The sequence below is a fragment of the Ochotona princeps genome, chromosome 1, assembly GCF_030435755.1.
Source record: "Ochotona princeps isolate mOchPri1 chromosome 1, mOchPri1.hap1, whole genome shotgun sequence".
In the NCBI taxonomy this organism is placed as follows: Eukaryota; Metazoa; Chordata; class Mammalia; order Lagomorpha; family Ochotonidae; genus Ochotona; species Ochotona princeps.
The window spans coordinates 111,888,082-111,910,921 of record NC_080832.1 but is presented as its reverse complement, the minus strand read 5'-3'; the positions used below and the strand labels follow the sequence as shown (position 1 = coordinate 111,910,921).

The 22,840-nt window shown below is 50.4% G+C and overlaps 1 protein-coding gene across 3 annotated transcripts in view; it reads left to right on the top strand.

Annotated features, from left to right (window-relative positions):
• PPARD (peroxisome proliferator activated receptor delta) overlaps nucleotides 1–22,840 on the top strand; it is an 87,394-nt gene that overhangs the window by 47,376 nt on the left and 17,178 nt on the right. The window contains exon 3 of one of the 3 annotated variants that reach the window (XM_058664154.1): nucleotides 7,149–7,238. The exons of the other annotated variants lie outside the window; for them this stretch is intronic. The gene's annotated coding sequence lies outside the window, so the exon portion shown is untranslated. The remainder of the gene's footprint in view (nucleotides 1–7,148; nucleotides 7,239–22,840) is intronic. 3 annotated transcript variants of the gene reach the window in all.

The following is a 22,840-nucleotide window of genomic DNA, read 5'->3' as shown; positions in this document are numbered from 1 at the left end:
GTGTTCTGCAGCGATTTCTTCGTGTTTGGAATGGCAAGACTGGCAACAATTCATAACTGTTGAACTATCAAAACCACTTGAGCAGGACCTTCGGAGCATGCCCCACATCGGGGACCTGGGATGAGTGGGAGACTGGGTGGGGCTTCTCCCTTTACCTTCCGCTTTACCCCAGATATAGAAAAAAAAAATGTGTGGAAATGATAGTCTTACCCACTTTCCTGTAGCCCTTGAACCTTTATGCCCTAATTAACTATGTAAAGATTGTAAAGAATATAATAAAAAATGGGGAAAAAATCTGCCTTTCAAATCTTAAAAAAAACTGTAAGAAAAAAAGAATGTTTTATTTATTTGAAAAGCAGAGTTACAGGAGCTTGGAGGGACAGGGATCTTCTGTCTGTTGGTTCATTCGTGCTTGGAATGGCAAGACTGGCAGCAATTCATAACTGTTGAACTATCAAAACCACTTGAGGGATCTTCTGTCTGTTGGTTCATTCCCCAGATGGCTACAGCAACCAGGCCAAGCCAGGCTGAAGTCAGTGAGGTTTCTCACATCAGTGGCAGGGGCCCAGGCACTTGGGCCTTCTTCTGCTGCTTTCCCAGGAAAATTAGCATGGAGCTGGATTAGAAGTGGACAGTCAGGGGCCCAGCATGATAGCCTAGTGGCTATATCCTCTTCTTGCATACACTGGAATGCCACATGAGCACCAGTTTGTATTCCGGCTACTCCACATCACATCCAGCTCTCTACTTTTGACTTGGGAAAGCAGAAGAGAATGGCCCAAAGTGTTGGATTCTGCATCACATGGGAGACCCAGAAGAATGTCCTGGTTCCTGGCTTAGGATTGTCTTGGCTCTGGCCATAGCAGCCACTTGGGGAGTGAACCAGTGGACGGAAGATCTTTCTCACTGTCTTTTCTTCTCCGTATATCTATCTTTCCATTAAAAGTAAATCTTTAGGGCCCGGCGGCGTGGCCTAGCGGCTTAAGTCCTCGCCCTGAACGGGCCGGGATCCTTATGGGCGCCAGTTCTAATCCCGGCAGCTCCACTTCCCATCCAGCTCCCTGCTAATGGCCTGAGAAAGCAGTCGAGGATGGCCCAAAGCCTTGGGACCCTGCACCCACATGGGAGACCCGGAAGAGGCTCCAGGCTCCTGGCTTTGAATCAGCGCAGCTCTGGCCATTGTGGTTACTTGGGGAGTGAATCAAGAGACGGAACATCTTCCTGTCTTTCCTCCTCTCTGTATATCTGACTTTGCAGTAAAAATAAACAAATCTTTAAAATCATCATTATCATCATCATCTTGGGGGCCAGCATTGTGGTATAATAGATTAAGCTGCTACCTGTGATGCTAACATCTCAAATGGATGTTGATTCAAGTCCTAGCTGTTCACTTCTTTTTTCCTTTTTTTTTTAAAGATTTATTTTTTTTTTTTTATTACAAAGTCAGATATACAGAGAGGAGGAGAGACAGAGAGGAAGATCTTCCATCCAATGATTCACTCCCCAAGTGAGCTCAACAGCCGGTGCTGTGCCTATCTGGAGCCAGGAGCTAGGAACTTCCTCCAGGCCTCCCACACAGGTACAGGGTCCCAAGACTTTGGGCCGTCCTCAACTGCTCTCCCAGGCCACAAGCAGGGAGCTGGATGGGAAACAGGGCTGCTGGGATTAGAACCAGCACCCATATAGGATCCTGGTGTGTGCAAGGTGAGGACTTTAGCCTCTAGGCCACCACAACCAGGCTCTATTATTATTTTTTTTTTATAATCTATTTTATTGTGTTGTCAGGCTCTATTATTATTTATAACAAGATTGTATCCCAAAGCCCAGCTTTGTAGCATAGCAGGTTAAGCCTCCACGTCTGATAACAGCATCACATTTGCAGTGCTGGTTCAAGTACTCATTGCTCTGCTTCCAATCCAGCTTCCTGCTAATGCCCTTGGAAAAGCAGCAGCAGAAGATAGTCTTCTATCTGTCATCCATAGGTCACCATGTGGGAGATCTGAATTGAGCTCCTGCCTCCTGGCTTCAGCCCTTAGGGCTGTCATGGGACCTGGGGACGGAGCCAGTGAATAGAAGCTCTTTCTCTGTGTTTTTCTCTCTCTGCATTTATTTGACCAGCAGAACATCAGAGAGAGAGATCTTTCATCTGCTGATTCACTCCCCAAATGGCCACCGTTGCCACATGCTGGGCCAGACCAAAGCCAGGAGCAAGGAACTCCATCCAGGCCCTGTGTGGGTGGCTGGGGTCCAAGTATTTGGGCTTTCACTGCCTCACCAGGCACGTTATCAGGGGGCCGGCTCAGAAGAGAAACAGCTGGTTTTTAAACCAGCACTTATATGAGATGCTGGGAATACAGGCCACACCAGCTGCTAGTAAATTAAAAACAGCAAAAGGAACAAACAAGTTGTATTCTGACACAGTGAATTTCACAGAGCATGGACCGTGACCTGGGAAAGTTACCCTCCTGTCTTCCATGTCCTTATCTGTCGCCTCTCAAATTTTGATCCTGATAAGTCTTGCCTTGACAAGCTGTTGCAGGGATTAAGAATTGGGCAGGGGTGGGACACTGTGGCACAGTCAGTTATGCCACTGTCTGCATGTAGGTGTTGGTTTGAGCCCTGGCTACTCCACTTCTGATCTAGCTTTCTGGCAATGTACCTGGGAAAGCAGCGAAAGATGGCCCAAGTGGGCCCCAGCCGCTCGCATGGGAGACCTAAATGGAGTTCCTGGCTCCTGACTTTGACCTGGGCTGGCTCTTAGAGAGTGAAATTTCTCTCTCTCAGTTGCCACAATTAGGAGATGGTTTTTTTTGGCAGGGGTGTGAAAGATCATGTCCAGGTTGTCAAGAGTGGTGAGGCTAGACACAAGTAAGAGATTGTCAAGGGGCAGGTACAGCTGGACCGGGCCAGCTGTAAAATCAGGATAAGAGAGAACCCAATGGCACTGAGGTCAGCTGCCGTGACCCAGGGATGGTGTGCCATGGAGAGTGGCAAGTGGAATCACAGGAGAGGAAAGAAGCATGTGGTGATTTGCTCAGCAGACACAAACAGTATGTGCTGACGTGGGGGTCAGGGTGGCCCTGGCCTGGCTCAAAGATTATTGAGTGTGTTTGGGGTACGTCTGGAGGCCTCTTGTAAGGGACGTCAGCAGGAGAGAGGCCCAGGACACAGAGGATATGCCCACTGTGTGTGATAAATCAGTGTATGATTCTCAGCAATGAGCTGGGAAGCCGGCTGAAGACAAAACAGGGCAGGGAGGAGCAAGGGAGGCTCAAGGGAGGTGCTGGAGGAGCAAGCGGAGGAGGGCCCTGCAGGGCTTGGCGAGGGCCCTGTGACCCTGAAGCGAGGTTGCCCAGGGCCACGGTGGGATCCTGAAATAGGGGAACGGGAGCTTCCCAAGGGTTGTTTGGAGCTGTTTCAAGCAGGAGGAGAGACTCATTTTAAAATATACTTTTAAAAGTATTAATATTGGAGTGGTGAATGTCATTCGTGACAGATCTCGTTGTGGCATGCCCTCTTGCCAGCCTCATAGACAAGGGGGGTTGGCTCCATCTTACAGCAAGGGAGCTGAAAAAAAGCCCACCTCACCCACTTGAACCCCACTGAGCACAGAAGGCTTCCCTTCTAACAGAGAAACTCCCTCCGGGGCAAAGTGGACCTGGCCAAATGAGGCCGATAGGGCTTGGTGAGGCCTGGGCTGCCTCTGGGAAATGTTGAGAGATAGAAGGCTAGAGGGAAAGGCAGAGCCTGAATCAAAATAAGCCTTGTACCATCAGTATTTTGGGTGGTGTTCTGATAATTCTGGAGAATTTGAAGAATTCTAAACCGGAGCAGTAGGTTTGATCAGGTTTGTAAGTTAGATCATCTGAGTATAGACTGGAGATGGGGAAGAGTGGAAACTAGGGCTCTCCTTTATTCTTTATTTATGAGAGACATGATGTGCTCAGGGGCCTTCTTTCCTTTTTTTTTTTTTTTTTTTTTTTTGTTGTTGTTGTTGTTGTTGGTTAATATTTATCTGTTTGAAAGCAGTTACAGAGAGAGAAGGAGAGATGGCGAGAGATCTTCCATCCACTAGTTCACTCTATAAATGGCTGCAGTGGCCAGGCCAAAGCTAGAGCCAGAATCTTCCTCTCCATCTCCCACGTGGGTCGGGGGCCCAAGCACTTAGGCCATCTTCCACTGCTTTTTTAGGCACATTAGCAGGGAGCCAGATCAGAAGTGGAAAAACTGGACCAGAACCATTGCCCCTGTATGTAGGATGCTGGCACTGCAGTCGGTGACTTAATGTGCCATGCCACAGCACCAGACCCACCCCCCAGCTCCCCAGTTCGTGTATTTGTCAAGAGATGGATGATCCAGACCCCTCCCAGGCCAAGCAACGTGGTGAGCAGCAGTGACCCACAGGTGGCCTTGCATCCCTTGTCCCACTTCAGACCCAGACTCTGAGCTCCCAGTTCTTGGCTGCTGTCAGTGCTGTTTCTTATGAGGGCCCCCCTGTAATCTCTGGGTGAGCTCACAAGCTGTTTGTGTCTCTCCGCTTTGCCTTGTGCTTTGCCTGCCACAGGCCTTCTGCCTGCTTTCAAGGTCTGGAGTCCTGGTCTCCACTGGCTCACTGTCTTTATCCCTCCAAGAGTAAGCTCCAGGCAATAGGAAAGTACTGTAGTGACATCTCAAGATCAACCTGTCATCTCATATTTGTTGTCCTTGTTAAAATGTTAATAGGAAAGCAGCATGTGGGCCTAGACTGTGCTTGGGACATCCAGCCCTGCCCGCAGGGCTGTGGGGGAAGGCAAGCAGTCCCTCCTGTGCAGAGGTCCCTCGCCCCCTTCGTGTCCCTGCCCTCACTTTGACACCTCACTTCTTCATTTGAAAGTGTGTCTCAGGAATCCTTTCACATCACCACACACAGGTCCGACACACTCTTCATACCAGCCTTCCTGTCGTACATGGGGTGTGTGTAGTCTCACCAATGACTCTCCTGTAACTACACATTAAAATGCCTGGTTAAGTGAGCTGTGGCTTACGAAATCCCTTCTCAGCTGTTTTCTGGTGTGATCCTTAAGAGTTTTGTGAGGAAGACAGACCAGAAGAACTGTCTTGTGGTTCACAATACTGTGTGAATAATGAGGAAGTGAGAGGTGGTGCTCACTTGATGAAGACAAAAATAGAGTCAGGCCTCTGAGAAAATCAGACAGTTTGGGGAGTGGGCTCAAGGTGGGCACAACCATCAGAGCATGCCAGGCAACATCTGCATCTGGGGGGTGTGTAGCTGCCTGTGTCCCCATATCAAAGTGCATGGGTTCAGTTCCTGCCTCTGGCTCCTGACTCCAGCTGCCTGCTGATAACAGATCTTAGCAGGCATCAGGTAACGGCTCAACTAGCAGGGTCCCTGCCACCCACTGTGGGAGTCCTGGATTGGGTTCTCTGCTCCTGGCTTCAGCCTAGCCTAATGCTAACTATTGTGGCCATCTAGGGAGTAAACCAGCAAAGGGGATCTTTGTTTGTCTCTTAAAATATATATATATAAACATGTTTTATATATATAATAAACAAAATTACTTATAATTTTTAAAAAACGGGTATGAATGAAAAAGGGAGGGCAGTTAGGCAGGAGAGTGGCATGGGCAGGAGTATAGAGAGGAAAACCACTGTCCAGACCCTCCATCTTTCTGCCACCACCCTGATCTGATCGTTCAGCACCAGCACTGTGAGGGCCCCGAGGGCAGTAGGCAGCACCCAGCACCTGCTCATATGGGCTGTTGGTCTTGCCATGAGACGCTGATGCACAGCAGTCAAAACTCAGTGACAATGGTGACGGAGGTCAGAGGAAGAAGCTGCCTCTCAGCGGTGGGATTCCCAGGGTGGGGCTCTGGGGAGACCTCTGGGGTACTGGCCCCCCAGATCATCCAGGGCCATGCACATATCCTGTAGAGTAATGCAGGTTGGATGCTCCAAGTAGATAAATAGCATGTGTCCAAAATAAGCAAGTTAAGTAAACTGATACTAAGAAGTGTGGGAAGGGAAATACAGGGACTTCAGCAGTGCACTACAGGAGGACTTTACCTGAGAAAATGCTACTTAAAGTGAGGTTTGAGGGATGAGATAGGCCTAAGTAAAGCTAGGAAGGCATGAGGTGTCGCAGGTGTAACAAAGGGAAGAGGAAGCAGGGTGTGCTAAGTTCAGGGTGAAGAGAACCTAGGTGTTGAAGGGTGAAAGGATAGATTTCAAACTCACTTTCTATCCCTCCAGAAGCCCACAATGGCCTCCACTTGTTAGGTCACCCCTCGGAATTCAGTCCCTCCTCCTTAGCGGCTAGGAATTCAAGGTCAGCCTTGCCTTGGCCCTTTATCTGCCCTTCAGAGAACCAAGTGCCCCAGCCAGAGCAGACAACTTGCCATTCCCAGCTGTGCTCTGTGTTCACAGCTGTCAGGTCTTGGTCTCCTTGGCCTCGCCCGGGAGTGCATGCCCAAGCCTCATGGCCCCGCTGATAGCAGAGGCAGCCCTGCTGCTCCCCGTGGGAAGCTTGCCTCCTCTGCAGCCTTCCTGGGGCCTCCATCTCATGGTTGTCTGCATAGCAACCATGTCTTACTGCTGTGGGCATCTCGGCCCTGGTGGGTCCAGGTCAGAGCTTGTGCCCCAGTAGCGCCTTCGTCGGCTCCATGAACCATTTCTTCTTCCATGCAGTTTATCCTCACGGCAGAGACTCTGGTGCTGTCAGATTCCTGACAGTTCCCAGCGCTCAGGCTCTGGAAGTAAGGGCTAGAAATTCCTAGGAATTTCCAAAATCATAAATTATTCTCTTTCATAATTCTTTGATTATGACTTTTAAAATAAGGAGTGATCATAACTATAAAGTAAATGATTTGTGATAAAAAAATTCAGAGGTTTTTCTGTTAAAAATATATAATATTAAATGTTTTTATGATTATGGACCAGGACCAGTAATATATTGTGACAACATTGTGCATTTCCTGACACAGCCGTTTGATAAGTTGAAAATGTTGAAGAGAGCATTAACATAGCATGAATGCCAAGTAATTATTTACTGATTTAAGGGTACTACTATAAATATTTATCTTGGAAAGTTGTTCTTGGGATTAAATTTCATGTTAGAGGAAAGTTCAGTTAGCAGTGCAGTGAACTTCAAGCTTCTGCAGTTGCTGACTCTTTGCAATATTGGCTGGACACTGTCCCCGGCTGCCCGCAGGCCGTGTGGTCTGGGGGAACGTTTCCTTTTAGTGAGTGTTGGGTCAGCACTTTCAGTGGGAACCCGTGTAGGTGCTGCGTGCCGCCTGGTGCTTGCGTCAGGAGACCCGATGGTGACCTCCTGGTTTTCCTCACCCATTCAGTGGGCATCTGTGGAACCTGCTTCTGTTTTAAGGCAGATAACTTCAAAAGGAAATCCTCACCATCTTTGGGGAATCACCATCAACATCTTTCAAAAGCAAGACCTCCATTTCTCTGTCAAGCTGCAGCCACTGTTGAGAAACATCCTGTGTGGTCATACAAGCTTGGGAGCCAGCGCACCAGGGCTTGGGAGCCAGCTCCCCGGGTGGCTCTCCCCTGACTGGAAGCCACTCACTTCCTCTCGCTGAGCTGCGTGACATGGTACAAGTAGGGAAATAGACTCTCAGGAAGTGAAACAGTTGTCCCACGGCTGCTCTGCTCTTTAGCCAACTGCCTTCCTTGGGGTGGCTAGACTCCAACACGGGGTCCCCAGTCACCAAGTACGGGTGCACAGAACCAAACGGAACAGCAGCCCTTGCAGGCTCTGATGGCTAAGAGGGCAGGCAGAGGTGCAGCCTCCCCCAGGCCCAGGTTCCTGTGTGCCGGTGGCAGACTATCCCACGGGAAGCTGGTAGCAAGGTTGTCGGTAGGCAGGCTGGCGGTTTCTCCCCAGCCACCTGTACAATCAGGGCTTTCATGCTTGTGCTACAAAGGTATGTTGCTGATGCTGTTCCAGCCTCTGCCTGCCCAGACAGGTGCCTGCAGGCTGCTCGCTCCAGACCCAGCCCAGGCCTAAGTTAGGGTCAGTACCTGGGATCTCCTCCTTGGCCCGTGAAGCCCAAGGCAGTCCTGACAGAGGAAGAAAGTTTCCTGGGTTGGGGGAGGGAAACAGGAAGCATAGACAGGGGAAAGGTGTATTGAGGCTTGCCAAGCTGGTCACTGTGGGTGGGGAGACACTACCCAGACGCACCAGGAATTGGGTGAAGGTTCTCGAGGCTGAGGCTGAGGCTGAGGCTCTGAGCATGCCAGAGTTGCTTCTGCTGGCCTTCTGTGCTGGTGGCCCCTGCTGGCCTCTCAACCTGCCACCTTCTCAGTGAGCTTCTGTCCCCAGAGCATGTAGTCCCCAAGGATTTGGTAAGTGCCTGCTCCTGAGGCCACCCTGCAGAGCAGCTGTTGGTGGGGAAACAGAGGCTCCAACTGTCAAGAGACAGTGCTCTTGGCCAAGACCACATTGTGTGCCGCTTAAAACTGACAGACCAGGAAACTTAGCATGTCCAAATTCCAGCTGCTTCTCAAGCACAGTGCGCCCTGACACCTCCAGGAACGGGGCCTGTGGAGGAGCAGGCTGTGCTCTCTGGGGGGAACTCTTCTCCTGCACCTCAGGCCCTGCCTCTTAGAATCCCCAGGGCTTTGGCTGCCAGGGAGCGCAGCCATGGTTACGGACATACTCCTGATCACCACTGGGGGCAGCGCTTGGCTGAACGGGTGGCAGTGCTTTCCTTGATTCTTTCAGGGGGCCCCTTGTGTCTCCTGCTAGGTGGGACTGGGATCCAGACTGGTTAGGAGCCTAGCATGACCTGACGTGTGAGGCCTTGAGCACTCTCTGACTTCCCTGAGTGTCACTACCAAGTCACCCTTCCTGCTGGGAGGAGACCTGAGCCGTGAGCTGCAGTCCCTGACAAGCTTTTGCACTGAGCATGCTTATAGGCTAGCAGGCGGACATAAAATCCAGAGCTGCTGTCAGAACCACATGGAAGGGCAGGGAACAACACCCTGAGTCCCTGGGTACTTCGATGTTTAAAAAGCACCTCCTGAGCTCCTTGAGGTTTGAAGCCTGTTGCTTTATTGCCCTGTCATGCTAGCTCCCCCCTTCCTCTCCTGGGAGCCTCAGCCTTCTCCAGTATTGTTAAGATGTCCTTGCACTTCAGTGCCAGGAGACCATTGCTTCGTTACCTATGCTGCTTCATTTAGAGAAGACCCAGACGTCTTTATTAGGGAAAAAAAGGCAAGAAATAGAGGAGTGGGGAGTTGAACCAGGCAATCTGAAGTGGAAGTAGGCATCCCATGCAACATTTAAGTGTTAGTTTAGATGCCCCCTCCCCACCCTGCTGACAGTACCTGTTGGTTCAAGCATTTGTGTCCTGGCCTCCCGCTTGAGAAACTCGGATTGAGTTCCTGGTTTCTGGCTGTTGTAGATAATACATATACTTTAAAGAGCATGTCCATCCCCATGCTGTCATCTTTAAAAAGATGGTCATGTGGCAGATATGCAGCTGGCCACATGCAGTTTTGTCCCAACTCTGCTGCCGTTTTACCACATCTGTGCCACCTGCTGCCCTCGGGGCCTGCAGAGAAATCATGGCATGTACAGGCAAGAACATCACTGCCGGTGACCGACTGCTTTATTTTTTTGTTGCTTCATCTTGCTGTTCACTAAATTATTTGTATCTTGCTTTTAAAAATATATATATAGGCCCGGCGGCGTGGCCTAGCGGCTAAAGTCCTCGCCTTGAACGCCCCGGGATCCCATATGGGCGCCGGTTCTAATCCCGGCAGCTCCACTTCCCATCCAGCTCCCTGCTTGTGGCCTGGGAAAGCAGTTGAGGACAGCCCAATGCATTGGGACCCTGCACCCGTGTGGGAGACCCGAAAGAGGTTCCTGGTTCCTGGCATTGGATCGGCGCGTACCGGCCCGTTGCGGCTCACTTGGGGAGTGAAACATCGGATGGAAGATCTTCCTCTCTGTCTCTCCTCCTCTCTGTATATCCGGCTTTCCAATAATAATAAAATCTTTAAAAAAAAAAAAAGAAAAAAAAAATATATATTTTTTTAATTGGAAAAGCATATATACAGAGAGAAAGATCTTGCCTCTACTGGTTCACTCCTTAAGTGGCTGAAATGGCTGGAGCTGAGCTAATCTGAAGCCAGGAGCCTCTTCCATGTCTCCCACATAGGTACAGGATCCCAAGACTTTGGGCCATCCTCTACTGCTTTCCCAGGCCACAAGCAGGGAGCTGGATGAGAAGTAGAGCATTCAGAATGTGAACCGGCACCCATATGGGATCTCTGCAGATAGAGAGAGAGGATTTAGCCACTAGGCTACAGCACCGGGCCCTGTATAAAAAGCATTTTCCAAAAAGTACTTACTAAACCCAGCATATGTTCATTATAGGAAATTTAGAAAAATCAGATAGGCAGTGAAAGAAATAGTAACAGTCATTCCAAAGACATAATATTTTGGTGTATGAGTAATGTGATCTTGATGTCTTTCCCATTTATGTCTCATCCGAGACTGGCTGCCTCATTAAGGACAGTGGGTGGATTATAGTCCCATCTGACAGACTGGAAGATTGCATATCAGAAAGTCAGAAGGTAGTAGGTGGTAAGGCTGCTCCCGTTTGCCCTTCTGTGGTAAGCCCTGGTAAGACAGGTTTGGGGTGTGCTTGTCATCTTGTCCCCCACTAATGCTTTTGCTCTCTTCTCGTGTCTGGATAGAGGGGGGATGGCTAAGCATTGAACAGCAGATTGGTTGAGCTACGTGAGCCATGCATCTGGAGGAGCACCCCTCATGGACCCAGGAGAACAGGTGGAAGTCATGCTGCTCGAACTTAGCGACTGCATGGAGTGAGGGATTGTGCTTTGGCGAACAGAGTCAGGGAGCTTGGAGAGCACTAGGGCTCTACTGACAGATCAGAAACAGCGGGTCACACTAGGGAGAGTGTGAGAGGCACCATGTCCTTCAAAGGCACAGGGCAGGCCAAGAGATCTGTTTGGTTTTTTATAAATATGGAAGATTTATTTATTTAATTGTATTGGAAAGGCAGATTTATAGAGAGAAGGAGAAACAGAGCGTGAGAGAGACCATCCATCTGCTGGTTTACTCCCCAAAAGGCCACAACTTCCAGAGCTGAGCTGACCCAAAGCCAGGAGCTTCCTCCAGGTCTCCCAGATGGGTACAGGGTCCCAAGGATGTGGGTCACTTCCATTGCTTTCCCAGGCCACAAACAGGGAGATGGACTGGAAGTAAAGCCACCAGGATACAAACCAGTTCCCATATGAGATGCTGGCTCTTAAAAGTGGAGGATCAGCCGAATTGAGCCATTGCACCAGAGAGGCCTGGTTTGAGCGTCAGGCAAAATGATTGGTCCCCCAGGATGCTCACTGACCACAGACACACCTGACACTTCAGGACAACAGCTGCTCCTTGGCTGTGGGGAGTTTTAGGAACCACACTTTTAGAGGGTGTGATAAGCCAAACAGTTGCCACATACTGCAGAGCCTGGAGGTTTCACCTGGAGAATGTATCTCTAGGGTGGGTGACCAGAGGCTAGGCGGAACAAGGCCTGGAGTGCAGTCAGTGAGAGGCAGACTCCAGTCGGGTTTGATGGGACTTCACAGCATGAGAAGAGTTAGGGTGGAGGGCAGAAGGCATTGGAGGCATTCCGAGCTCCTGCCCCAATGGTGGATGGACTCACAGCCCCTGTGGACTCATCCTCATGCGCCTGTCAAGTGGGCATGGTAAAAGTAGCTGCTAGCCGAAAAATACTATAACCCCAACATTCACTTCAGGATCTTAACTGGCTTTATCTGTGAGCTAATACTTGACTTGGCAAAATCGAAAAGGTGTTCTGATGGGCTGGCCGGAAGAGGTTGGACTTAGCAAGAAAAGACTGAAAAAAAAAAAAGTAGGAGCAGAACACAAAGAAGATCAATCATTTTACAGGTACTTTCCTTGTATGACAGGGACGGGGAGCCAGAACAATAGAAAAATAACTGATTGGCTAATGCCAGATCTGCAAGTTAAAGCTCAGAGATCTCATCATCAGTCCCTACTGAAAGGACCCGTTTGGGAAAATTTGTGTTATCTCTCCTCAGAAGATCAGAGAAGTTGGGTTTCGGTTTGGTGACTTGGTGCTTTAGTGGGAGCGACTCCACAGTGAGTTTTAGTCTGGTCTGTTGGAGCACAGTGGCAGGTGCTTAGACTAATGACAGCGTGTTCCTGTCATTTCCAGTTGCCAGGTCTGCTAAACCACTGGTGAAAACCAAGTGAATCACTGAAGGAGCTTAAAATAATGAAGACACACTGACACCAGCTGAAGCTGGGCTGGCTCCACTGGAGAGCGGCCACAGCAGGTTTTCTGTGCATCTGGCTGTAGGCTGCACCCTCATCTCCTTGCCCCCTCCTCCCTGGGTCCAAGAGTCCACATTTTCTTTACCTGGGATACCCCCTATACCTGTACCTCAGTATTTAGTTAAAAAGTCAACCCGTTCCTTCATTTAGTTTTGACTGGATTCTTAAGGAATATTGGCTGCTTCACGTTCAAAATGATCCCACGTGGCCAAGCTCTCTTTGACCTTGACCTCTCCCTGAAGGCCCCTGGCACAGTCAATTTCTTCCTCCTCAGGACTTGGCACCGCCGCCAGCCACCTCTCCCTGTGTACATTTCTCCCCGGGAGTGTATGGCTTACAGGGACCTGCCTCCCCTCCCTACCCTGGGTCACTGCCGAGCACTGTGACTCACACAGGCCTCCCTCCACAGAGCACTGCTCTTGGGGTCTGTTCACTGAGATTTTAGAGGCTAGATGGGGAGGGGAGGAAGTGGAGCCACCCACACTCCAGAAAAGTATTGCCTGGATTCGCAGGAGGTGGGAGAAAAAACCTGGTCAGACCACAGCTGGGCTCCCTCAGCCAGCCATCTCTGGACTCCAGGCTTTCCTCGTCACAGCATTTCTATCTGATGAGCTCCCCCTGGAATGTTCTGGAGGGCAGGGTCAGATCCCTGAAAAACTAAAGCCTGTGGAGGAATGATCTCAACAGGGCTGCTTCCAGCTGGGTGGTGAAGGGACATTTTTCTTTCAATTACAAGAAAATTATTCGTTTATCCAAGTAAATATTTATTGAACAACTATAATTTGCCTGTCAGCTCTCTAAGACTTGAGGATTAGTGTTGAGTGTGATAGATGAAAATCTCGCCCATTGGGGTTTACAGTCTGTTAGGAAGAGACAAGCACTAAGCAAATGGGTAAACATGAGCCCCTTGCATGACAGACAATCATAAGAGCTGTGCAGCAAATTGAAGCAGGGCCTGGGGCTGGAGTCTCCCAGTTGTGGGCTCGGCTGGTGGTCAGGGAAGCCCCTCTATGGTCACTTATAAGGAAAGGCCCAAGGAGATGAGGCAGTGAGCTGAGGAAGAATTTGAGCAGCTGCCAAAACCCCAGGACAGGTCTGCCTGCTGTATTCAGGATTGGTGAGGAGGCTGTGCACTCGGCCTGCTGGGTGGGGTATGGGGGCCTCAGCTCTGAAAGGCCTGATTGGCTGGTGGAGGCAGGGTCTTTGTTCCAAGGTATAAAGCCCTTGGAGGGATAGGAGCCTAGGAGGGATGGAATCTGCTGTGTAGGGGGAAGTCAGGAGTGAGGTGGCAGCAGAGAGGTGGTTAAGAGGGCATTGCAGTAATCCCAGTTATGTGAGGAGGGGGTGATCCTAGCCCAGGCCAAGGTTATAGCAGCAAAGGTGTTAGAGACCATCAGGTCCTGGATGCTGTTAAAGACAGAATCCCCAGAAGGACTTGCTAACTGACATTTTATCTTGACCAGGTAGAGGGCGTTTGGGTTTGCTTTTGTTTTGTTTTCACTGAAATGAGGAAGGACATGGGTGGGAGGAGGTTGGGAGGTGTTTAGTTTGTGGTAGCATTGGCCATCCTTGTGGAGATGTGGGGAAGTACATTTGGGGGTCATCAGCATAGGGAAGGCGTTGGAAGCCAAGAGCCAGTAAGGGGAGACAGAGAATGAAAGACCCTTAGAGGCTGGAAGACAGCACTGCCTGAGACCAGCAGAACACTTAGGGAAGGAACAGCCAGTGAGGTTGGAGGGGAGACAAGGTATGGAGGAGGCAGCATCTGCCTGCACTGCACCAAACAGGCATCAGGGAAGGGGAGAATGATACCTGCTCCTTCCGGACGATTTGAGGAGTACAGAGACACAAAAATGTCACCTGCTACCGTATTCATACCGGGAGACGTCCTCTCAGTCTTAGGACTCATAAAAATGACTTACTACTGTTTTCACTTAACCACGTTATTGCATATTCTGTTGAGTTTATACTCCATTTTATGGGTGTGTCCTAATTTACTTACCTATTTGTTAGTTATTGGGGCGCTGTGTCATTTCTGACTTTGGAGTGTAGCAGATAGCGCAGCAATGGACAGCTCCATACGATTTTGTATAGGGGGGGACGGGTGAAAGACCTTGATCATTTTAGGTGCGCCTTGAACTTGGAAAGCAGCTGTATCCTGGACAACACTGACTTGTTGCATGTTAGCAGCGGGCTTTTCCTCCTCTGGAAGCCACTCTGCCCCTCTGAGCCCCTCCCGGGTGTCCCTCTGCAGTAGGTCCCCTTTCTCCTGGTGCGGCAGCGTTCCTGTCCCTCTCCTTAATCTGCCCACCCACTGGGTGACACCGCCCTTCTCCCTACCACTGGCCAAGGGGCCAGGAGGAGCTGGAACTGCCTTCAGTAGGTCCGTGTGATAGTAAAATAAAGCACACCATTGCAGTTGCCCAGCATGTGGATTAAATGAGCTGATGTGCTTAAAGGGGCTGTCCCAGTCCCAGACTTACCATTTGAAAAGAAAAGGGTTTGAATGGTGGTGTTTAGTCCATCCTCTCGTGACCCCAGAACCCCTGGCCCCCAGTGGGTCATGCTAGTCATAAGAGCTGGGTCAGAGGTCTGGGGGCTGGGATGGAGTTGCCTGGCCCTAACATGTAGCTGTGTGTTGGTTGATATTGTGCCAAGTGCTGCCAGTGCCATGTCTGCTCCCTCTGTGTGTGTGTGTGTATGTGTGTGTGTGACAAAGAGAGAGAGAGAGAGAGAGAGAGAGAGAGAGAGAGAGAGAGAGAGAGAAATCACAAGACCAGAGCAGCTCTGGGCACAGGAAGGAGCCTTGGATTCCTCTCCTGTCAGGACGCATGTAGCGCCTTGGGAGAAGCCCACTTCTCTGCATCAGAACCCTGTCCTTCTGCTCCTCTGCCCGGATATTCCGGGAATACCCAGACCTTCTAGGGCCCCAGGAGGTGGCCCTGTCCCCTCTGCCAGCTCCCCTGCCAGGAATGCTAGAGTCATCTACAGTGAGTCCTTCTCAACAACTAAACAACTGAAAGGAGCTTTTGGAGGTACAGCTGTGGGGTGAGTGTTGTGTCCCAGCAGGTTAAGCGTCCAACTAACGACACCTGCATCTCAAATCCAAGTCCCAGTGCAAGTCTTGGCTGCTCTGCTTCTGCTCTAGCTTCTGGCTAACACATCCTGAGAGACAGAGGATGATGGCTCAAGTGCTTGGGTCCCTGCCATACACATGGGAAACCCACATGGGATTCTGGGCTCCTGGCTTCAGCTTGGCCCAACCCTGGGAAATCGACTAGTGGGTAGAAGATTGATATTCTCTCTCTTTCAAATAAATAAAAAGTAACTAAACACTTAACGAAACATTAAGATGCAGCTCTGATCTCACCCCTCCTCTCATGGCCTTCCTAGGCACCCTGCTCCTGGGACAAACACTGACACACTTCCCTTCCTGCTCAAACCCAAGTGACCTCCAGCCTCAGCCAGGCCAGCCGCCATCTGCACAGCCTTTCTCTGCCCCTACCCCACTGCCTATGTTCTCCCACTGTGAGCTGTTCCCCATTACCCTGAAGCTCTGTCCAGCCTGCTCTCAGCCAAAGGCCACATCTTCAGGAACCCTCCCCATGGCTGCCAGCACCAGTGTGCCCCCACCGTGCCTGTGCCTGGCTTTTGTCCTTCAGAGCCACAGGCATTGTTTACAGTTACTGTTTGATTTGTATCACCTCTGACTAATGTGGCCTGGCACATCATGGTAGGTGCTTAGCTAATATTTGTTGAGTGAATGAATGAAAGCAGCTGGCAGGGGCCAGGAGAGTATAGGGGCAGTGGCATCGTCAGATGCCATGGACCCTGGTGTCTTGGGAGGAGAAGGCATCTGGAAAAGTCCCCTGCTGTGTCCCTCTGCCTGCTGGCAGCACCAGCCTGGCCTCAGTTTGAAACCCTTTCTGAATAGCGCCGTGTCCTCAGCTTCATGTAGGCATAGGTGGGGGAGAACTACTCCTTTTTTAAAGAACAATTTGGAAGATTTATCTACATCTATTTGGAAGGCAAAGCAGCAGAGAAAGGAAGTGACAGATCTTTGATCCACTGGTCACTTCCCAAACAGCATCACAGCCAAGGCTAGGCAAGACCGAAGCCAGGAGCTTCATGTGGTCTCCTCTGTGGGTGACAGGGGAGCACACAAGTCACTGTCACTGCCTTCCTGACAGTGTTAGCAGGGAGCAGGATCAGAAACAAAGGAGCACTCCAGCAGTGAGATGCTCACATTGCAAAGGGGCAACTTAACCTTCCCTGCTGCACAACTTGCCTCTGGGGCCTTACCAGCATCTTGCTGTCTGTTACTTGGGTTTTTTTGTTCCTCTTTGCTCCCTAAACATAAAAGCAGCCCACATCAGAGAGAACCCAGGAAGATGTCATTAAGAAAGAGAATCACACGCGACTCTGTCCCTCAGAGTAAAGTGCCATTAACATGCTGGGCCACATCTCTCTGGGCATGTGCATGTATGCATATATGTGTATACGTGTGTCTTCACATCATCAAGTTCCTCTTGGCTTGTAAAGCCTTGTAAAGATACCTTTTTGGTATCTTCTCAGCTGGCGCACTGGCCATCAGAGCAGAGAACTGATGTGAGAGCAGAGTCTCCCAGGCACAGGCTATGGGCCACCCACCAGGCCGGGGTCCCCTGGCTGCAGCAGCTTTCCCTAGCTGGTGAGGGACCCCAGCCTCTCTGGTGTCCTTAGCAGGATGTTCTGTGGCTCCACGTAGCAGCTTCCTTTTATCTTGGTTCGCTGCCTTCCCAGTACTCAGGGGCAACTCTTGGGATAACTGGTAGACTTGTGGATGCAGGGGTGCCTCCTGGCACCCTTTCTCTGGTTCTAGCTGTCCCTGAATGAACCAATCCCAGGCTACTGCTGAATGTGGACCTCAGGGAACACACTGAGGTGAATCCAGCCTGGCTTCCGTGTGTCCTGAAGAGTGGTGGGGTGACCTGGATTGGCAAATGGGAAGCAGAAGACACCGAGGAGTTGGTGGCCTGGAAAACCAGGGCACTAGGTCAGTGCCTGGTTTAATGATTGACGGGAGAGGTTGGGAAAATCCACATAACCCTTTTTCCATAGCCTCCCTCTCTACTAATTCCAAAAGCTCTTGGCAGCGTCATGGGGCATCCTCTTGCCCTTTATCTAGATGCTGCTGACCCCGCTGCCTCCTGCAGCAGCAAAATGAGGGAACAGTGGCTAGGTCAACTGCTTGGCAGGGCAAGAAATGTGGGGAGGCTTGGCTCTTCTCTCCAACGGAGTAGGATGCCCTTTGCCAGACTTCTCAGAGTTGACAGTATGGTAAGAAGTGGAGAAATGTGGTCTGCTGCGGTCTCTAGGGTCCCTGCAGATTACACATTTAGAGAACTGAAACATCAGAGCCCTTTAAGATGAGCCAGCCGTGGGGATCCTGGCAGCAGCTGTGGTCCTTGTTTGTGGGGCCCTCACCGCATACCTAGTGCAGACACTACATGGCTCTCCCTCACAGCCACGTGGATGAGGTGATGACAGCCCAGTTGAGGCTAAGAACCTTTGAAAGGTTATGATCTTCTTTCTCCAAGTCACAGAGAGGGAGAGTCAGAGCCAGTGTTTGTACCCAGGCCTGATACACAAGTGGAATAGACTTCCATAGAATGTTGCCTCTCAATGACAGCATTGCATGAAAACTGATAAGACGGGCTGGTGACAATAAAACAGACCAGTGATACAACTGAAAACCATGTGACCGGGGTTAATGTTTTGGGTGTATTTATTCATTCGACAAGTGTGTGTTAAGTGCCCACTAAATGGTGGGCACTATGCCAGGTGCTGGAGACCTGCCTTAGCGGATAGAAGGCAGTCCTTGGAAATGATGACGTGGTGAAGCTTGGCCAGTTAACAGTCAGTGCCGTTCAGAGCAGCAGTTGCATCTGGAGGCACTCGGCAGTGACAAGGAACAGAATGGGGTGAGTCCAGGAGAGCTTTCTGAAAGAGGAGGTGCAAGTAACTCTTAAAGGAAGACGGATCTGAGCTGGGGGAGGGAGCGTTCCAGGCTGAGGCTGGGGTTAGTGTCTATGTTCAAGGAGTAACACGGTAACCTGGGGTCTGGAGAAGTCCAAGTGAGAGGGTGGGGCACCCAAAGATCATTTGCTGGTAGGAGTACCCAGAAGGGCTTTGATGGGGCTGAGGCAGGCACGGGGGTGGTTCTTGATAGAAACAGCTGGGGCTGGCAACCATTCACAAAACTCAGGGTAGTGGCTTCAGATTGAGGCTGAGAACAGCTTTGACACTCTGGTCCTCCACTGGAACTGGGACACACCAGCTTCTGGCCCAGTGCTACATGTGAGGTGCATCACACAGTGGCAGAGCCTGGGCCAATCTGCCAAAACTCAGAATTCTCCTTCACTTGCTGGGTGACCTTGCGCCAGTCCATTGCCCTCTCGGTGCTGAACAAAGATGATAATAGTCTCTGACTCTTAAGACTGTTGTGAGCATCTACCATATGAACAATACACGGGACCAGGCATGGAAATGGTGACCCAAGTTAGGCCCTAGAGAAAGGAGAAGGCCTGCCAGGTGAGCCTTGTGGTGGGTGGAGACCCTGGAGGGACCCCTCAGCACCCTTCACACTGACTCTCCCCTCATCCCTGGGAGAAAACAGGTGTGTGGTCATAGACCATACCAGCTGCCAGTGGGGCTCCGGGAACTGCCCTGAGAGGGAGCCCTCACTCCTAGCAGAGAGGGCCTGGACCCCAAGAGTCGTTGCTACTCACATGCCCAACCAGGTATGTGTAGGGCTCCAGGTTATTTGGGTTAAGTCTTACCTACCTCTACCCACAGAGTTTACCAGCCTAGTGGGAAATGGATAGTCTGCCCCTCTCTATGGCTAAGCTCCCAAGTGGACTGTTTCCTTTTGAGGTTAAAAGAGTGGGCATTGAAACAGGAGTGCTGTGTGTGTGTGTGTGTATACATATCCATGCTTGCCAAAATGGGAGTAGCCTGGGGAGTTCCTCTGCCAGAAATCTTTTGCTAGAGACTGTTGGCTGAGGGGCTCCCTTGCTGGACCCATGCCACCCCCCTTTTTTGGCTGCAGGGCCCTTTGTCTTATCTGAGGTTCTGCTTCAGCTCCTGAAGTGGGGCACAGCTACTGGGCAGCAGGTGCAGTGCTGGCGGAGTGCTGGGACGGGCGGTAAAAGGCAGACAGCCAACACTAGGAGTGGGAGCAAACCCTGGGGTTTCCTGCTCACGTACAACTTTGCCCTAGTGCCACTCTCTGCTGTTTGTAGTGCAAGAACTACAGAAAGGAAGAAAATGGAGTTTGTGGCAGGGATGGGAGAGGGAACACGGAAAGAGACAACTCTGGGGCTGGGAAGAAATGTCAGCCTGGGAACTAGAGACCCTGCTCCCAAATCCAAAGGCCAGAGCTGCTACAGCTGACCCCCAGAGGCAACCCTATGTACCCCAAGACTCAGAAGGATTGTCCTGGCTCTGGTGACAGAACCTGCTAGCATGAGTTGGGGCACAGGGACCAGAAAGCAGCACAGCCTCGTGCACATGCCTGAGCCCTGTCACAGCTGAGCCACCACTGTCTTCTGTCGCCTCAATCTCTGGTGGATCTCTGCGAGACCCTGTCAGTCATGGCTTTTTGTCACTCTTCAGGGGATCCGGAGGGCTTGCCTTATGGGCGGCTGTGAGACATAAGAGCCTGTGTGCCCTCACCTCGCTGTGCCTGCCAAGCAGTGGAAGCTCAGTCAGCTCTGCCCTCCCTGTCCCTGCAGGAGGCAGACCCCCACGCTCTTCAGGGTACCCCAGAGGTCAGAGGGCGTGAGGCTGTGTGAAAGCCAGGCGGAACTCTGATTCTCTTCTGTTGTTACCTGCTCTGTGAGAGATCCCTAATCTTCATGCCCCCCCTCTCTCATCGCCACAGCCTGGTGGGCTGTGTCCCCTTGTGTCTACTGACACCCAGGCTGCCCAGGTTCCATTCCAGAATGTACACTCATCATCTTCATCACACTCACCCCCCTGATCAATCAGTGCCACTGTTCTCCTGTGCCCCCTGCCTGCAGCCATGGGCCTGGTTGAGGGTCTCTCCCGACCCTACATGAGCTGGAGTGTCGAGAATGGCTGTTCCTGGTGCTGGTTACAGGGAGAGTAGCTAATGTTTTGTAACACTTCCTCATGCCCCAGCAGTCACCAGTGTTCTTGGTGACCACCCATGGCTGCCTTCCAGCATTGTTGCCAAACCCCACCCCACCAGCCCCACTCTCGTTTAGGTTTGCTCGCTCTTGTTTCCATTTAGGCTGTGGGCAGTTGCATGCTGCAGATATCTGGCAGTCAGGGCCTTAGGAAGCAGGAGCTGAATGTCTCTCACCTCACAAGGGGTCTACAGGTGTGTGTTCCAGGGCCAGGGTCGCGGCTCTACAAGGTCTAACGGCCAGACTCCTTCCTGCCTCTCTCACCCCTTCACCTGCCTTCTTCATGCTCAAAAAATGAGCTGCTGCGTCTCCAGGCACAACCATCCTGTCCCAAACAGGAAGGGCAAAGGGCAGAAGTTTGTCTCATTTTTTAGGAAACAGCCACTTTTTCAGAAGCTCTTCTCAACAGATTTCTTTTGATAACATTGTTGGTCAGAATTATGTCACATGAGCACCACAGCTGCAGGAGAACTTGGACACTCTGGTTAGCCAGGCCTGTGGCTGGTCACTGAGGAACAAAGAAAAGAATGAAACTGGGGAGACAAGTGGGAATGACCCCCAACCATCACCCTTTCAGAGAGCTGCCCTAATGGCTGGCAGCCCTGAATGTTTCCCCTGGCTCTGTCAGGTGACTTCCCAGTTTAACACTCACCCGAGTGGTCACACATGGGTCCTTGAGGAAGTGACTTCTGCTCACCAGAGTTGCAGATCCCTGTCGCCAGCTGCAAGGGAGTGAAGTGACTTGGGAGGGACAGCCGAGGGTGGCTTGAAGGTGGAGGGGGGAGGTGCCAGCTGCCCTATGGGCCCCCAGGGACCACAGCAGCTGCCTGATTTTCAACATTCTCTAGCCTAGAACTAGATTTTTTTTTAAGTGAAATTGACATTATGAGACATTATGAGATTTATTTGTTATTCGTATCGCTTGTCTGCACTCCAGAGGAATCATTGTTTTTTGTTTGTTTTTTACTTAATAAGAAAAATCTTCAAAAGAATATAAAGAAGCAACATTATTATTTGGATATAAATTTCTGGTTTAGTATCTCAGCACTGAGTCAGTCACATTCCAACGCACATTTAGAGACAAACCATAAGAAGCATTTGTAAGTCACTTTGCATTGACTTTGAACTGTAGTCTTCTAAGAGCCAGGCCAGATCAGGCCAATACCTTTAGGACTGTGACAACACAATTCAAGTGAGTTCATTGTTGTTTGACTCCACAACTCAGGCAAGGAATGCCACATTAGCTTTTGTCTTACTACATTGAGCACAGTTTATGTCCTTTTTTTGCCACACACTTAAAGATTAGGCTAATTTTTTATAGATGGGCCAAGATTCAAAACAAAAAGTGTGTCTTTCCATTTAATTAGAGCTAGATTTTTAAGCTCCAACTTTATTTAATCAAGAGTTCAGTGTTGAAAGTTAGAGAAACTACAGTTGCCGAGTCCATATGCCCTTTGCCCAGCTTCCCTTGCTGTTCACATCTTACATAAGGAACACCGGTACCACACTGTTAACAGGCTGTTGGGAACAGTCCAACTTTTCTACTCCTGATCTCTTCCTGTTCCCGGATCCGAGTCTGGGCCCCACCTTGCACTTGGTTCTGTGTCCATGGCCGCCTCCTGACTGGGAGCCTCTGTCTGAAGGTTGGCACCATACGTGATCTCGTCTGTTTTCTCACTCCAGTGGGAAGATTCGGAACTTACGCGGTCTATCCTCAGGATCTTAGTGGTTACTTTTTATTTTTTCCTTCTATGTGTATATGACTGAACTTTAATTTGAAATTAACGAGTATCTCTAACCAACTTCTAAAAAAACAGAGGACTTGAGCAATTGAATGTTGACTACTCCCTCTTTAAAAACAAAAATTATTTGGAAGGCAGAATTACAGAGAGAGAAGCAGAGAGATCTACCCATTGGTTCACTCCCCAGATAGCTGCACTGCCAGAGCTGCACTGGTCTGAAATGGAGCTGGACGGGTCTAAGGTCAGGAACTAGGAGCTTCTTCTGGGTCTCTCGCATGAATAGTAGGGACCCAAGCACTTGGTAGTGGCCTTCCTCCACCATTTTCCTGGCCGTTAGTAGGGAGCTGGGTGGGAAGTGGAACAGCCAGGATGTGAAGTAGTTGCCCATATATGGGATGCCAGCATTACAGGTGGCAGCTTTACCTCTACACCACAGCACCAGCCCCTGATGATCCCATCTTATCTTCCACATTACTGTTTATACGTTTGCCTTATCTTATTGCAGTTCATATTGTTTTTAGAAGAGGGAACATCCCTATAGATTCGAA